Source organism: Eulemur rufifrons, chromosome 3, assembly GCF_041146395.1.
Source record: "Eulemur rufifrons isolate Redbay chromosome 3, OSU_ERuf_1, whole genome shotgun sequence".
In the NCBI taxonomy this organism is placed as follows: domain Eukaryota; kingdom Metazoa; phylum Chordata; class Mammalia; order Primates; family Lemuridae; genus Eulemur; species Eulemur rufifrons.
In genome coordinates this window covers 53,507,241-53,525,538 of record NC_090985.1, presented here as the reverse complement: position 1 = coordinate 53,525,538, position 18,298 = coordinate 53,507,241, and positions in this window count along the sequence as shown.

Here is an 18,298-nt window from a genome sequence, read left to right as displayed (position 1 = left end):
CCAGTGTTTCTCAGGCATAGTGGATGGAGCACTCATATTGGAGTAATCCTGATTATTTACAAATTCAGATTCCCAAGCATTACTCCTAGGAATTCATATTTTTAACAATCTCAAGGTGATATAGTACCTTCATTGCACTTTCTCTGAGTCTTACTTTTATAAGTTTCAAAATGCTGACTCCCCACAGTACCAGCAAAATGACATGTTAGTAAGCCAAGCTGAGTTTACTGTTTACTGAGGTAAGGGAGAACTTACCTCAACAGAGTCTTAGTACTCATCAGAGGCCAAAATTGGGATGTTAATTGGGATTTTGAAATTGGTTTACGATGAGTCTTTAAATGTGAAGCCTTTATTATGACTGTGTAAGCATCATGGATAATAGTTTAGGATTGTTTGGCATAGCAAGATGAGAATGCTAGGGACAGAGGCTCAACAAGTCTTATAAACTGTCAACTGATGCTTTCTGTTGAAGAGTTGATGAGTCCTGCAGTTCCTGAAATGAAGGATAAAGATATCGACATTTTTCTTCCAGTTTATGGCTATGGAAAATACTGTCTTTGGAATTTGGAAAGTAAAAGCTGTAATAATAAAGAGTTTAAAAAAAAACTCTAAAAAATCTAGGGTAATGTGATCTGAGAAGGTGGCAGGTTGTAGATGGTCAACATACCACTTCATGGTCAGATCCCCTCTGACAAAGACAATGAGAGGTACTGGAGTTTTTATTTTGTCCTTGTCAATTCCATGACATGAGACAGGAAAAGTTTTATACAGGTTCTCAAGGAAAGATTCAAGAATAGCTGGTTTTTAAACTGAGGGGAAAAGCTGTATGTTAAATTATAGATTTATACAATGCCTTCTTCTCAGCCATCTAAGAAAGGTGGATCCATCTAAGTTTTGTTAAAAAGAAAACTTTAGACAAAATAAATTTAATAGTTTATTTGAGGATTCATGAATGGGGCAACGCTCAAAACTGGAAGAGATTTAGAGAGCTCTGCTCCAGCAGCATGGACAGTGAGTCTCTATAGGCTGAACAAGGAAATAAGGTAAAGAAAGGGCTTGATTGGCTACAACTAGAGGTTTGCCATATTTGGGTATGATCTGGTGGAAAGTTTCTAGTTCAAAGTTAGCTGGCTGTTTCTCATTGGTTCAGTTTAAGTTTCATTTCACTGTTTACACTGGGCTTCCGTTTGCTTATTTAGGAACCAGAGGTGCTACAGGCCTCTCAGCATATGGCCTCCTAATTAATTTTTTTAAACAATTTCTTAATGAAGTGTAGTAATGGGTAAAAGAAGGAGCAATCCTTTCACAGAGAGCAGATTCTTAGTATTGGAGAACTTAACTACCAAAACTCATGTCACATTTTAATCTCTTCCAACATATCCTGGGTTTCTTCCTCATCCCCATATCCAATCAATCAGAAGTCCTGACTATTCATATACCTGAAATGTGTTTTAAATCCTTCTACTTCTTTCCACTCATATTGCCAACACCTCAGACCATATAGTCATCATCTCTCCCCTAACGAGTTTTATTATCTTCAATTTTGTTGCCTCTCTAATCATGTCTTCGCACAGCTGTGAGTCATATTTCTAAAATACCAGATCTCTGTTTAAAAACATGGTATTCAAGAACCTTCTTCATCCAGCCTCTGATTACTCTACCAGCTTGACTTCTCATGAATCCAAAACTTAGAGTCCTGCCATACTGAATTACTTGGTGTTACTTGAAGATCCTTACTCTGGTCTCTGGGACTTTGAAAAGGCTGTTTTCTTGGTCAGAACCCATCCTTTCCTCTACTCACCATCTTCCTTCTCCCAAACATTCATTACTTTCTTCTCTTCAATTAGGACTCAATTGGGATGGATCACCTCCTTCTGAATTTCTTGTCTGACCTTTCCAGAACATCCCTAATTTCCCCTATGGCACTTCACTTTCACCTAATCTAACATTTATCGCACTATACTATATTTGCCAATTTGTACTATCCTTTATACTACAGAATCTTTGAAAGAATGCTCTATTCTCACTGTTTAGCCATTAAGTCAAAAGGCCAATGTCCATACCAACTTGATGGAGGGATTCGAACAAGGTCATCAGGACTCACCTTCTTTCCAGAGCAGAAAGTCTACTTTCTTGAATGTTAGCTTCACTCCCAGACTGCTCTTGGTGGCAACATAGCTGCTGACAGGTCAATGTCTGCATTCTTGCAAGTCCAGTACAAAAGAGTTCCTCTTGCTCCCTGAAATCCCAGCAAAATCCTTATTGTACCACATTACCTTTGATTGGACCACATGCTCATTATTGAAGTAATTACTCTGGTAACGAGAATAAGATGCTCTAACTGAGCTTGAATACATGCTCATCCCTGAAGCAAGAGATAGAGTTTATACTAACAGAGCCACATGGAAAATAGGAAGTGGTTCTTCAGTGTTACTGGTACCAAAAGAAGAATGAAAGCAAGCTAAGAAGCAAAACCAAAACAACTGTCCACTATAGTAAATTGGTAACATAGATATGTAAATCAATATATTCTGTCAGGTTAAGAAGTTATAGCTTTGCAGTTTAATCCAACTATAGACATTTTAAATCTCATTTATATGATGGTTTAATTAATTTTTCTCTGTAAATTAGGTTTCTTTGGGAGCTAAATTGGGAATCTGCATAATAAATGGAAACATTTCCAACTGCATGTGGAAGCTTCCAAAGAGAATTTAGGCTTTGACTTAAACTTTTAATTTGAATATAATATTTTAAATTTGATGATTGAATTTCCTTATAAATTGGAAACATGGAAAACATTTTAGAAAGAAATGGCTAAATCTGGGTACTAAAGGCAAAAAATAGCACTTCTATTGCAATTCTAAATGATTAATAATGATTTAAACATAAAATATTTTTTATCATGTGTGATTCAGTTGAAAGATTCAATTTATAGTAAAAAGGTTAACATGACAAACTAGAACAAGAAAGATGGAAAGAGCTAATTTATGTTCAGTAAGAAGGTTTCAGTTACTCCTTAATAACCAAGAAAAGCTTTAAACACACTTTTTCTTCCTCTGGGAATTTCAGTACTACTTGGCTGCTCAGAGAAAAATCTCTCTCTCATAACACCTTTTTGTGATGAGAGCAGGCTTCCAAGAAAACTCCCACCAGATAGGAAGAAGTCTGAAGAATGTCTGTTTTGAGTCAGGTGTCATAATTATTTTTGACACCACTTTCACAATAAGCCCCCTTAATCCTCCTGAAATTTTATAGAGGAATAAATCAAGCACCTGCTACATTACGTACATTATTTTAGTGGTCTCTTTACTCTCCCCCATTCATAGTTAAGGAGACAGATATATTTCAGTTATGGACATGTGGACTGCCCTAGATGCATTAGATAGATTATTTTCATGCTTAAAATAAATACTTTCCTAAATAAAAAGACAGCATTCACAGTTTACTAAGCTATTTGATACAACAGCTTATTCTGAGTATGGAATCTGTCCCCAAAGGCAGCATGATAAATCAGAAAAAGCATCTTAGAATTCAGATACTTTTAGCTGAAGGTGCAAGTCTTTGCCTTAAAACTTTTGTCAACTTCAAGAGTTTCCTCATCTCCATGGAGGAGAAATATCTTCTATCATAGAGTTATTGTGTGGATCAAAAGGAAATCAATAAGGTATGTGAAAGAGTTCTGCTAACTGTACAGTCTCCGCCTTGATACTTCCGTGTAATAAAGTTCTTGAAAACTGTAGGAACCAAATACATAATGGTGGAGTCAAGACAGATTTGTTTTATATATATATATATGTGTATATATATATATATATATAGATCTGTATCTATCTATATGTATCTTTGCTGAATTACAATGAAATAATAATAGCTAACATTGATAAAGCACTAATTATATGCAAGGTACTTTGCAAGGCTTTTCTTTTCAAAATTTGCAACAATCCTAAAATTCATCATAAAGAAAACCCCAGTAACTGTTGGGGAAGTGCTTTATCATTTAATAAACAATTTCAGGAAAATTGACTTTTTTTGTTTTATCATAGCATCATAATACATCAGCACATTTGAAAAATGAAATATAAAGTTTCTTAAATAAGCCTTTTTAAAGCTTTCTAAGGCTACATAATATTGCATTGTATGTATATACCACATTTTGTTTATCCATTTATCCATGAATGGACACTTTGGTTGCTTCTACCTTTCAGCTATTGTGAAAAATGCTGCTATAAATATAGATATACAAATATCTGTTCACATTCCTGTTTTCAACTCCTTTGGATATATTCCCAGAAATGGAATTGCTGGATCATATGGTAATGTTATTTTTAATTTTTTGAGGAACCACCATGCCATACTGTTTGCCATGGCAGCTGCACCATTTTACATTCCTACCAGCAATGCACATGATTTCCAAATTCTTCACATCATCACCAACACTTATTAATTTCTGTGTTTTTAAAAAGTAATTATTATTACTTTTAAAATAATCCTGAATTCTCTAGTTTTTCTAAAGTATGTATTATTTTCAAATTTCAAGTGGAAAGACCTTCAAAATCTATGAAAAAGAATCAAGAAAAATGTAATGAGATTTTGTTAAATGTGAAAATGTTGAGAATTTTATGTTCTTAACTGTCATGGATATAGAGTCTCTGTCTTGAGATTTCCTTATAATGAAATTCTTGAAAGTTGTAGGAAAGCCCTTCTTCTTCCTATATCTCCATCTTTGTTGATGAGATGGCCCTATCCTTATCTTGTTCTTCCTATTATCCCTTACATTCATTTGATAACTATCCCATGCTAATTATCCTAACATGTTTCTAAAATTGCTTCTTTCTTCTTCATCACTACTGTCATTGTTTTAATGTGGCCCTCATCAACTCTAGTCTGGTATGGAGGACTTTTCCCTTGTCTCTGCCCCTCCAAAACTGTCATTTAAAGAGACAAATATGATTATATCATCATCTTGCCTTTTGCCCTTCCAACATATTCAGCTGAGCTTCTCAAACACAAGGTATGTCAAAAGGCACCTTTTCACAAATGCAACATGCAAGTCATCCTAAAGCATTGATTTTCTTGATTGAGAAGTAATTTAAAACATTTACATTTTAAAATAAACATGACTGTGTTATATAATTGAAAGCAAACTCACATCAATCTAAACAAAACCATCAGCTTTGAAATTTTTTACTACATGAAGACTTCAGGCTATGTAGGCTACAGTGTCACAGCGTCAGGCTTTATTTCTCTCTCTGTCTGTACAGGTACATTGAAGAGGAACCTCAAAAAAACACTGGTTTCTGGGATAAAATACAGTTTCCTTAGCATGTCATAGGACTTCCACTGTGAACTGTCACTGCCTACACCTGTAGACTCACTTCCTGCCACCTCCCTTCACATTGATGCTGGTGTTTCAGAAATGGCACATCATTGGTGGTTTCTAGAGCATCATCCTGCTATTCTATGCCTCCATGCATTGCACATGCTGTTAAGATATCTCTCATGGAAGAAGCTTCCCTGTCCTCTCCCTGTACCCTACTCTAAGCTGTTCTATTTGGTGAACTCCATTTCCACCTTTCTATCTCCCCTAAAATATTATTTCTTCTTTGAAGTCTCCCTTGACTCTTTCCCTTCCACCCTTTCAAAATGCTACTTCATATGCAATTAGTCTAATTATTGCTCGTATCATGTTATATTGTGCTATTAGTTTGCAAATCTCTCACCTTGGAATATGAATATTTATAGGGGAATATGATTTAAAGCATAGTTTCTAAAGATGGATGGCATGGTTTGAATTCCAGTGCTACCATTTTCTAACTGTGTGGCTTGAGGCAAGTTAATTAACTTCTTTGCATCCAATCTCTGTAAAATAGGGTCAACATGAGAACATTGTAGTGTTCTTGTTAGACTTCTATGGGACAATGTATGTATGGGGCCTAGAAGACCTCGTGGAATACAATAAGCATTCACAAATATCATCTACTTTTGTCTTATTCATTTTAGGATCACCAGACCCTGCCACAGAGTAGGTGCTTGGGAAATATTTGTTAAAATAAATTTGATTTCCTTCTTACCATCTACATGTTTTTGGCCTTCAATTGCTAACACTTTGGCCAACATAAAAACATACTTAAAAAAAAAAAAAACTGGAAGAAATACCTGTGACTAAGACACTCCAAATGTATTACGAACATCCCTGGTGTTTCAAATTGTTGTGCATGTCTTGACCTAGTCTTGGCGGTGATGGTGTCATCTCACGATAATTAAATTTAAAGAGGAAGTAATTAAAATGCTGCTGATTTGAAAGACAGTTCATTTTCCATTTTGGGATCAGGAAGTGATCCAAGCCTCCACACAGAACATCAAAAGAGAACCTATACTTGGAGACCCATCTTTCAGAGTTGTGAAAACCCATTACATATTTGTTGAAAGGAAAACGTTTGTGCATTTGGACAATAACTCCACGTAGGGGGAGAAAACTGCCAGAACTCGAGTATAATTGCTTGGACTGCTAGGGTTTTTGTTCAGGGCCTTGAGACTAGTGACAGATGAGCCTAAAAGGATTGCTTTAAATAAATCAAACCTCTTGGATTAGTGCTTCTGGACTTAGAGCCCCCTGGGAAAGGCCTGTCTCCTGTGATTTCCAGTATACTCCACTTCCAACAAGCTGGAAATACCACAAGAAAACCGCTGTTCTCACGGTATTTTTGCCTTTTCCATTTCTGGTCTTTAGCTAGGGAAAAAAATGGTACATGCAGACCAAAAATGGCATGTGTATACGACAGGAACATCAGCGTATCCAAATGTTTGATCTTTAAACTAAATAGAATTCATTGTCACTTTCAAATAAATTCAAATTAAAGTAACTTTGGGCCTATTCACATAAGTTTCAGTGAAGTAGATTTATGCTAACAAGGGAGCCAGATTTATTACACATTGACTACCTTAAAATTGTATTGCATATACATTAATTGAAGGCAAAGTGGTAGAATAAAATAAATTGGTTACTGTCTCTAAATTTTTATTTAGATATATTTTCTTAAACTAACTTTAAAAAATACTCTAAATACGTAAGCATATTTAAATAAATATTAGGGTGTTTTCTAAAAGAAATTGACTTTTATCTATTTACAGCTATGATAGAAGGTTTTATTTCCATGTTTAGATTATGTTTCCATAAAATGTAACAAATATTTATGAATTGACTATGTGCCAGGCAGAGTGCTAAGGACTAAGAGCTGGGAACATGCTTAAAGCTACTGTTGACATTTGCTAATTCTTTTTAAATATGTGCAATTACTAATATTTAGATAAGATAGCCAGAGGAATTTGAAGGTAGAGGGAAAAGAGAAAAGATACGATGGAAATCTTCAAAGACAATTTAAGGGTATGACTTTCTTCTCCATGTTTTATCTTTCTTCTTCATGTTTTTATCTGTTACTAGTACTAGAAAAAAATGACACAAAATTAAGTGAAAATTAATTGGTCTATTTTACGTACAAAATCTTGATCTTTGCATGCAATTAGGGTTTAAGTTTACCTATTAAAAAAGACAGATTGTTGGTTCAATTTTATGAGTGGCAAATATAGCAATATTCATAAACCAATGCCTCAGATCCTGGAATCAAGGTGAAAAGAAATGTTATTATTCATATATGTACATATTAATAGATACATTTAACTAAACTTATTAATTTTTACATGCATAATATGTACATTAAAATGCAGGTAACATCTAATGGTTTAGAGCTCAGAATATGGAGTCAGGCAAATAAACTTGGGTCTAAAATTTTGTTTCACTTCTTTATAGCTGTTTGACCATAATAGCCTTACTTTTCTGAATTGCACAGTTGACACCTGTAAAATAAGTAGTATTATAACAGTAGTTACCTTAAAAGTTATTGTGAGAATTAAGTGATGATGCACATAAAGTGTTTAGCTAAGTGCATAATGTGAATACAATAAATGTTTGCTTGAATTAGCAGTTGCAGTACTAGCAAGGTTAATAAGAAATGCTGTTAATGAATAGTAATACTCATATTATTAATATTAACAAGATCACTAAGAAATAGTGTTAACAAACTTGAAACTTTGACAAATCGGATTGGAGTAATTTGATTATCTTAAAATAAATAAATTTAATAAGATCAAAAATTGTAACAACTATGAGTAATGAATAAAAACATATGAATATCTTACAGTGGTAACTCAAACATATGATAGCATCTTAGCATCTGAATTGAATTGTTTTCACTGAACTCAGAGTATATTTAAATCCAGGATTTTCAATTATCCATTTAAAGAATATTTCTCCGCAATTCAGTGAATGTGCCTAAAACTGACTAAAATACAAGCCCATCTCTAATAATCAGGGAAATGCAAATCAAAACTTCAATGAGATATCACTTATCTCCAGTGAGAATGGCTTTTATCAAAAAGTTCCAAAACAACGAATGTTGGTGTGGATGCAGAAAGATAGGAACACTCAGATACTGCTGGTGGGACTGCAAACTAGGACAACTTCTATAGAAAATAGTATAGGGATACCTGAAAGAACTAAAAGTAGTAACTACTCTTCGATCCAGCAATCCTACTACTGGGTATCTACCTGAAGGAAAAAAAGACATTCTGTAAAATAGACATTTGCACTGGAATGTTTATAGCAGCACAATTCACAATTGCAAAGATGTGGAAACAACCCAAATGCCCATCCATACCTGAGTGGATAAACAAAATGTGGTGTATGTATACCATGGAGTACTACTCAGCCATAAAAAATGATGAACTAACTACTGTATTATCTTGGGTGGAGCTGGAGCCCATTCTTCTAAGTGAAGTATCACAAGAATGTAAAAACAAGCACCACGTGTACTCACCATTAAATTGGTACTAATCTATCCACACTAATGTGCACGAATGGGAAGTGACATTCATAGGGTGCCAGTTAGGTGGGAGGGGGGAGGAGGGGATGGGTAAATTCACACCTAATGGATGTGGTCTGTGCTGGGGAATGGACACACTTTTTGGGCAGTGCGAAGGCAATTTATGTAACCAAAGTGTTCATACTCCCATAATACTCTGAAATAAAAAGTAAAAATTAATAAAATAAAATACAAGCCCATCTAGACTACTGTCTCTTTGTTTCTCCATTGTGAGTTCTGTGAGTCACAAATGGCATGGTGTTATTTGAGCTGCTACTGGAACTCCTTCTGTAAGTATGGGGGAGCATTTCCAATCTTCAAACAATCTTCACTGCTAGTGAAGTGTAGCAAATATAATCTTCCTGTTATTCAAGTTCATCAGGAAGACATGACTCTTCTTTAGAGAATCAATGACATCTCTGTTAGAGAATTTGTTTTCTCTTAGCTGGAGTAATACTTTGCTTCAAAGAGAGATAATAGCCTGTTTTGATTATATCAAAACAGCTGCCTGAACTCTAGGGAAGTATCCAGATAGAGGAAGGAAGAAAAATAATAGTTTTCAGGGATCTTCTGGATCCCACCACTGGTAAGTAAGAAGAGTGGAGTAATTGCTTCAAGATATTACTCAGTCTCATTTGAGCCAAGCAGGTTAACTCTTCCCAGGTCTTCCTTTGTTGGTTGCAGGAAGAGAAGAAACCTGCACTTGCCTGGGTGAAAGATGAGGAGGCCATCTTGGCTGCATCCTTGACCTGGGACAATGTTATTGTCCCAAAGGCAAAGGAGACAGTACTGTGGTCAAGAGCTTTCCCCTCAGGCAAGAGCAAGAGTGCCAGTGGCAGAAATAAAGAGGCTGAAGCCTCCCAGCTGTGCAGGGGAAATCTCTTTAATAGCCACACAGTTTAGGAAGCTGTTCAGATTGTGGCATGTGGTCTCTGTGGGCACAAGTTGGGAACCAAGATTAATTAAGATCATCTGTTAGCTAGAAACAAATAAGACCCTAGAGAAGATGGAGCAGCACCACAGAAAAATAGACGACTTATTATTTTGTATCCCAACTAAATTCCCAGGCTTAATTGGCCTGGGGAAGTACCCATGACATAAGTGACTCTGAATTATCCAAATCAATGTTTTCTTATAGTTAAAACACTTAGTCAGTACAGAAAACATTAAAGCAGATCATATTTCTTTTTCTGGGGAAAACCTGAGATTTGTTTGCTTTTGAATCATTTAAAAGATCAGAATTTTTTTTCTACTTCTAGTAAGTCATTAATGCCTGTCATCCAAAATGTTGCTTTTGCCAAAGACTGTTTATAAATGGGCAATTAGAACTTACTGAAGCATTTTAGATGAAGCTTATTTAATTGATGAATGAACTAATGCTATATATCAACTTGTGATTTTTCGTCCTTAGTAAAAGCATAATGTGACATCAGGAGACATAGTGCAGATCTTCTTTGTATTTGTATGAGTGCCATGAGCCTGGATTGATACTATGTACCATGGAAACAAAATGGAGAATACTTTGGTGGATATAAATAAAATAAAAGCCATTTTATACTCATGGTAACAATTTATATATTTTGTTGTTTGTTTGTGTGTGTGTGTGTGTGTGTGTGTGTATATATGAGTCAGAGAGGGGGAGAGTCAAGCAGGATAATGAATGATATTTATTTTAGAAAAGAGTTGACACTGTTTTAATCCCTAAACGTAGTTATCATGAACATGAAAATCACATTTCTTTATTGACTAAGGTTCAGGAAATTAGCAAAAAAACAATTTATCTCCCTATCGCTTCAATCATTGTGCAAGAAAATTGGAAGGAAAAAGGAAAGCTATTAAAAAAAAAACCTGTTTTTTATATCAAAATAATCAGGTTTTCACTCTCTGCCTGGATATCATGAAATATGGGTTGTGATTGTAATACAAGGATTGGAATTGAGCTTCTCTTTCACACTCATATCCTTCAAGTTGATGCCAATTGATGTATCACCGTAATATTTATATTTTTCTCATTTGATCCTCAGGGGTTAGAAATAATCCACGTTTATCCTTGCTTGATAGTTATTTCCAAAATCTTGAAACTTAAAGATCACAGCTTCACAAAGGAAAATTCCAAGTAACTCTTGATCAAAACACTGATTCTTTTCCTGTTTCTTATTGAAGCACTTTTTAGAATTATAATCTTCCTTATAGAATATCAGTTCTGGAACGTGATTAAGATAAAGCTGAAGTCAGATGGCTTAACCAACACAGAGAAACAATGTCTTAACAGACAAGCATTCTTTCTTCAGAATGTAGCCAGCTTGCAATCCATTGATAGCAATTACTTCAGCAGAGCAAACTGCAGGGAAGCTTCAAACGTTGAAATTGGCAGGTTTTAAACCTTTATATCTTCTTGTTTCCTTTTTAGAAAGAGTTGTGTAAAACTGAAATGCTGTCTTCACATACAGAGGGAAAAGAAACATGCTCCTTCTTGAAAGTTCTCAATGAATATAAAAATAAGTGGGAGGCCTCCTCCAATGCCAAGGGAAAGCCTTGAAAGTAGAGAAATGTTTTGTTAAGATTAGTTCTTTCCCTCCTGGCAGGACAAGCAAGGACAAATTCCTCCATCTCTATTCTTTGCCATATCCTTTTTATTCAGTAATAAAATCACTTTCATGTCAGTGTGCACCGTATGCTGTGGAGTAATCTGCCCACAGCTGAGGCAAAAGAAGAGAGAATCAGGACCGTTACTCCAAGGGACATAGTCTGGAGGGACATAAATGCATGTGACCATCTAATATGACAGGAACTCATCATTTCCTGATTCTGAAAGGCAATGTGGCCTGTAGGAAACTCTTTTTTTTTTTTTTTATTTCAGCTTATTATGGGGATACAAAAGTTCAGGTCATGTATATTGCCCATGCCCACCCCCATCCCCCCGAGTCAGAACTTCAAGCGTGTCCATTCCCCAGACAGTGCACATCGCACTCATCATGTAGGTATACACCCATCCCCTCCCCCCACCCCCGACATCTGTCCGACACCCAATTGGTGTTATTCCCAAATGTGCACTTAGGTGATGATCAGGGAAACCAATTTGCTGGTGAGTACATGTGGTGCTTATTTTTCCATTCTTGGGATACTTCACTTAATAGAATGGGTTTCAACTCTCTCCAGGAGAACAAAAGAGATTCTATATCACTGTTATTTCTTATAGCTGAGTAATACTCCATGGTATACATATACCACATTTTACTAATCCACTCATGTATTGATGGGCATTTGGGTTGTTTCCACATCTTTGCAATTGTGAATGGTGCTGCTATAAACATTCAGGTACAGGTGTCTCTGTAATAGAATGTCTTTTGTTCTTTTGGGTAGATCCCCAATAATGGGATTACTGGTTCAAATGGTAGGTCTACTTGTATCTGTTTAAGGTATCTCCATATTGTTTTCCACAGGAGTTGCACTAGTTTGCAGTCCCACCAGCAGTGTATGAGTGTTCCTGTCTCTCCGCATCCACGCCAACATGTATTGTTTTGGGACTTTTTGATAAAGGCCATTCTCACTGGAGTTAGGTGATATCTCATTGTGGTTTTGATTTGCATTTCCCTGATGATTAGAGATGTTGAGCATTTTTTTCATATGTTTGTTGGCCATTCTTCTATCTTCTTTTGAAAAATTTCTATTCATGTCTTTTGCCCAGTTTTTGATAGGGTTGTTTGATTTTTTTCTTACTGATTTTCCTGAGTTCTAGATTCTTGTAGGAAACTCTTTGGGGAGCGAAGGAGGGATGTTTGTACGATGTGGAAGGACTTTGCCTAGACTAACATTTTCTTTCCCCACTTCTTACTCCTTCCTCTGAAGGAAGGAGAAACAAAAAGCTGATTGGGGAATTTCAAAACTGGGTTTCAGATCACCCCATATTCCATTCAGCCTATTTTCTTGAGACTCGCCAGGTGGCTGAGGGAGTGTTTTCTATTCTGCTCCCATCTGTACTTTTAGAAACCTGCTCCTGTAAGGAAAGCTTATGATTGTCCATCTTGCCAGTACTGGGGAAGGAGATAAATTTAATTATAGGATAAAGGATTAACAACCTGTTTCCCTGCAGACGAAAGGCATATTCTATAATCAACTTTATCAATTCCACAGAACAAGTGATATTTTGTGCTGCATCTTTCTGACTCATGCACTTAACTCCAAATCTGTTCTACACTTGGTTGGGAGAGAGGGAGTTTATTTAGTGACCCCCTAAAACCCTATTCCAATTGTGTAAACAAATTAAAGTTCATCAATGAATGGCAGGATTTCAAAGATATTTTCTTCCATTAACATCCAAGTTCTTTCTTTATTAACTTTTATTATTTATTAACTTAAAACAAGAAAACAATGAATAAGAGAAATGGAGGGATATGTGATATTAATAGAAGTTGAAAAAGATCATGAATGTGACCATATCTACAGTCTCAGAAGCCACTTCAGTGTTTAGGGACCCATGAGTGTAAATCCTCCCCATACATCCAGCAGAAGGGCATAGTTGGCATAGTAAACTAAAGGGAAGTTCTAGTGTAAGTCCACAGAAGGTCCAGATAGGTTTGTACTGCTTCATAGACATGGTGATAGACTATCTCATTTTTTGGTGGAAAGGGATATAAGAAGAAATATTGAACATTCCACTTGCATTATTTCATTTAATTCTCACAACTGAGTAAAAGAGGTACTATCATATTCTCCATTTACAAATGAAGAAACTAGACTTAGACACATAAAGTCAAACAACTTGCCCAAGACCTCAAAGATTAAGAATGACTGAGCCAGGGTTCAATTCCACATCTGTCAGCATCAGAGCTCTTGCTGTAACCTTACTCTGCGATCTGCTGCATTCACCTTGCTATTGCCCATGTCAACTGCCTTGAAACCAATCAGTAAAAGCTTGCTAAGTTGAATAGAATTAACGGTGGGACTAAAAACAAAATATGTCTATGGTGAAGGATTAAAAACCACCCCTCTTTATCCAGTTTTCATGTTTATAAGCTTTGAATTGACAAGTCACCTAAAACTAGAAAGGCTAAATCAGAATAACCATGAGATTAAAAAACTGAAAAGACTGGCTCATCTAAAAAAACTAAAAATCAAGACTAAGGTTTTTTTGTGCTTTTTTTAACAAAATGAGGACTAAAAGCATGATGATAGCCAACAGATATTTGTCAAGTATAAACAAGAATGGTGACAGGATGAATTTAATTAAATGAATCGATTTGAGAAAATGGAAATTTAGGTCTAATTTAGTAGAAAACATTTTCACCATGAGAACCCTTATAATCTCAAGGGAAATAGAAGATTTTCTAATTTGGACATTTAAAAATAGATTGTATTTACCCAAGAGAAAGAAAAAAATATGTCCATACAAAGACTTGTACGTGAATTTTTATAGCAGCTTTATTTGTAATAGTCCCACACTGAAAACAATCCAGATGTCCATCAACAGCTAAATGAAGAAACAAATTGTGGTATACCTACACAATGGAATACTATTCATCAATGAAAAGAATGAGCTATTGATACACCCAATAGCTGGATGAATCTCAAAATAATTATGCAGAGTGAAAGAAGTAAGATTGAAAAAAAGTACAAACTCTCTGAGTCCATTTATATAAAAGTCTACAAAGTGATCAGTGTGCTGAGGGGGAGGAGATAGGAGAGAATAATTATAAAGGGATGTAATGAAACTTTGGGGGCCAATGTTTAGGCTCATGAGGTGATTGTGGTGATGATTTCATGAGAATATACGTATGTCAAAACATATCAAATTGTATATTTTAAATATATGCAGTTTATTTTGTATCAATTATATCAATAAAGTTGTTTTAAAAACAAAAATAAACAAAGATTATTTTAAAAATAGACTAGTGAATCATGCTAGAGGGTGAGGATGTAAATTTGTCCTGACAACCAAAAGGGTGGAATGCCTTCATCTTCTCCATTCTTCCTCCACTATACAACTACTCACTTCTCTCTAAATCAGCCACTTTTCCTATGGATCCCATTCTTGATCCATGCAGTATACTGCTATTTGAAGCAAAGAATAAAAACAAAGATCACCCATAATCCCACCACATGTTAGATAATCACTAATAACATTTGAAGATTTTCGGTTTTTAAATAACAGGATCATACTCTCAGCATTTGAATTTAGTTTTAACATTAGGTTCACACCATTTGTCTTCTGTTTTATCAGACTTTCTGATCTTTAAATTTTAAAATATACAGAAAATTGTAAAAACTTAGACACCTAGGTCATCATCCTTTTACTTTAGATTTTTGCTTCAAATTAAAAAAAAAAAAAAAACAAGCATTTTAGATAGTCCCTCTCTCCATTCTGCCCCTCTTTCTCTCCAGAAGCAAGCAAAATCCTGAAATTGTTATACATCATCATATATGTTTCATACTCTATGTACATGCATATAACAAATACAGAGCATTGTTTTGTGTTTTTAAAAGTTTTATAAATTGTATTGAGATGAGCATGATGTTGCAGCTTGCTTTATCCATTCACTGTGTTTTTTGTGATTTATCCATGTTGATGCATATCAATCCAATCCATTTCTTTTGACTGTGTCCCACAGTATGAATAAATCAGTTTAGCATTCCTGTTTCATTTAATATTAAGTCATGAGTTTTCTCTAAGCTCTTGTGGTTTTCTGTGTCTGGAAATTTCTTTCCCCAGCTCTTTCTGGCTGGCTTTGTCTACTCCCTCAGGTCACAACTCAAGGAAGCTTCCCAGACTACCCTATCAGAAGTATCCTTGTTCTCACCCAACAAATGACTACTCTTTTTTTTTTTTTTAATATCATCCTGTTAATTTCTTTTAGGGCATTTACTTTTCATTTTGTCCATTTGTTTATTGTATGGTTCTTCTGGTAAGACTGTAAGTCTTCTGAGGTCAGGGACTTTGTCTTTCTGGTTCACCTTTGTATTTTAAAGAGCATGTCACATCAGCAAAGTGCCTGTCACATTAAAGGGACTGACTCCACTAATGTTTAGAGAAAGAATGAAAAAGTGGATAGATGGATTAATGATGGGTGGAAGGTCATTTCTAGTTTTAATTCTTTTAGGCCCTGTACTACCATTAACAAAGCAAATGACTAAAAAAAAACAGCCGAGAATTTAAATTTCATATCTTATACCTCAGCCACACGTGGGCCAGTCTACACTGGATGGCCAAGTAGCTAAGTCTACTGTCAAAATAATAAACTTTCTATATGTTATAGTGACAAAGAGTTTGAAAGCTGCAGTTCCATTCAGTTCCCTAAACTTACTTCTCTTTTCAAATTATCAACTCAAAAAGAAACTACAATTCTGGCCATTCAGCCAAATTACCAGACTATATCCTTTATTTTTTTACACTGAGAAGTATGCAGTGAGACCATAAATAATTCATGGTAAGTTTCATGAATAATTTATGATATATACACGACACAGATGATTGTTTTTAATATCTAAACAGGTAGTTTCTAAAGTTTTGGAAACTACAGGTGTCTATAACTAATTTTTAAATTTTATAGAGAAAACTTTTAATATTATAATGAAAACCAGGAAATTTTAGATAGTAATTTAACTTTATATAATATTTAATAATAAGGAACACATATGAATTCAAAAATATATGTTTCTAAAGTATTGTAAACATTGACATAATAGGTTTGTAAAATTGGCCTAGAATAATTTTTAAATATATGTAATTTTCTTAAAGCGGCTAATTTTATTCTTTAGATATCAACTATATTAAAAAATATCCTTTGTATTTGGGCATCCTTTAAAATGGTAAACCTTTATTTTGCAGATGTTTTAATAAAATACATAATAATCGTTATCATTTATTGTGCACTTATTATATGGAAGGCACAGTACTAAGCATTGATATGTGTATCTCAACTAGGCATCACAAGAACCCTAAAAGGTAGATATTACACATGCAAGAAAAAACACTCAGGATTTAACTCATTCAAGTAAGAAGTAGAACTAAGACATAACTCTAAGCCTGTATTCTTAATCACTACACAGTATTAAAAATGAGGTATAGTATAAATGAGAAAATAAAAATCACCCTTCATCCTACAACCCAAAGATCATAATTGTTAATATTCTAGTTTATCTTTCTCCAATTTTTAGAATTTGGGATTGTGTTATATACATTCTGTATTCATTTTTCACTTAATTTTATATTATAAATATTTCCCACATCATTAAATATTTTTCTAAAACATGATTTTGGTGGTTGAATATTCCTTGGTATCAATACTCAATGCTTTAATCATTCCCCTTCCCAAATCTGTTTGCACTCTCCACAATTCCTAACCCCTCACACACCCACTAATTAACTCAACTGTGCTCATTTTAAATCATTCCATCTTCTAAATTATACATTTTAATTAAGAAAATAAAATATTAAAAAGCCCCAAGATTACCCAGAAAGTATTAATTAGCTGATAGAAAGGAAAATGACTATGTCAATGCTTTTAAAAGCTATTCTTCTCAAATATTAAATTCTTTAAATAGAGTTCAACAATATAATGAACATATTGGTTAACAATCTTAAAGATTCTCCCCAAGAATAGACCTTGGTACGTGTTTGGTAAAGGTGAGGCTAGTACTGTAGAAATGGTTTTTGCTGATGACTTTATATAACTGAAAAGCATTGATAGCATAATATTGAGAGAAACAAAGCAATGAAATATATGATTTAAAAGTACAGGCTGGCCTTGTGCATCATGGAAGGTCATCTTGCTGATGGATCAGGCTGTCTCCATGTCCTAAGATTGTCTGCATCAAGCTCTGGGTCATGTAAATTTGATACAAGCTAACAATGCTCCAGGCCCAGATTTATAAAGCTATTCAGCAAAAGATAAGCTATTTATATCATGATGGTTTTAAGAAAAGACACTGATAAAATTATGCTGAAACATTTTACTGATGTATTAAATGATACTACTTAAGGGAGATGTTTTAGAATGACATCATTCAAAAGTCCTCATATTAAATAAAAGTATCCACATATTTGATGTTCAATTCAAAGATTTTGAAATGGTATCAACATAAGAGATACAAATTTAATTTCTTAGGGATAAAGTTATTAGCAATAATTTCTAGTCAGCACATCCTATCATTGTCTATAAAAATGGTTTTCAAATTCTAATAGCCATTTCCACATTTTCTTTAACATCAAAGAATTTATCTCTGCACGTAACAGAAGAGATTTTTTTTATTTCTCTGTGAGATACTTTTGTGTTATGATTATGTGATGTGAGGAAAATGAAAGAGACTAGTCTGAAAAATTTTATACTATTTTTGAAAGCATTTATGCTCAAAACATGCATTCATGATTATTATAAAGACTA